At 48.1% G+C, this 592-nt stretch overlaps 1 non-coding gene across 1 annotated transcript; it reads right to left on the minus strand.

Annotated features, from left to right (window-relative positions):
• Positions 1–271: 271 nt before the first annotated feature.
• LOC122441062 lies at positions 272–378 on the minus strand. Its single transcript, XR_006269207.1, has one exon. It is a non-coding gene; the product is annotated as a U6 spliceosomal RNA (small nuclear RNA).
• Between the last annotated feature and the right edge of the window lie 214 nt (positions 379–592).

Consider the following 592-nt stretch of genomic DNA (forward strand, 5'->3'; position numbering starts at 1 on the left):
CCCAGGTGGCTCAGTCGGTTAACAATCCACCTGCAGGAGGTGCAGGAACATGGGTTTGATCCCTGGCTTGGGAACATCCCCTGGAGGAGGGCACGGCAACCCACTCCAGTATTCTTGCCTGGAGAATCCCATGGACAGAGGAGCCTGGTGGGCCACAGTCCACGGGGTCTCAAAGAGTTGGCCATGACTGAAGCAACTGAGCATGCACAATAGAACGCTCATTACAGTGTGTTCCAGGGTCACTTTCTTTTTTTTTTTTCTTTTTTCTTAAAAAAATATGGAACGCTTCACGAATTTGCGTGTCATCCTTGCGCAGGGGCCATGCTAATCTTCTCTGTATCGTTCCAATCCCAGTATATGTGCTGCCGAAGCGAGCACCAGGGTCACTTTCTTAAAGTTCTTTGATAATCTACCAGACAGACGCTGTTACCCTTCCTCACAGACTAAGAAATGAGGTCCTGAGAGATTAGGTGAGGAGCCAAAGCAGTGTTTGCTCCCTTCTCTACTTGGAGTATGCCCATTTCTCAAGATTGACTCTCTAAAATTCATTGTTGAGCTTCCAGTTCAATGTCACACTTTCCTTGCCTGCTCT

This window comes from Cervus canadensis, chromosome 4 (genome assembly GCF_019320065.1).
Source record: "Cervus canadensis isolate Bull #8, Minnesota chromosome 4, ASM1932006v1, whole genome shotgun sequence".
Classification (NCBI taxonomy): Eukaryota; Metazoa; Chordata; class Mammalia; order Artiodactyla; family Cervidae; genus Cervus; species Cervus canadensis.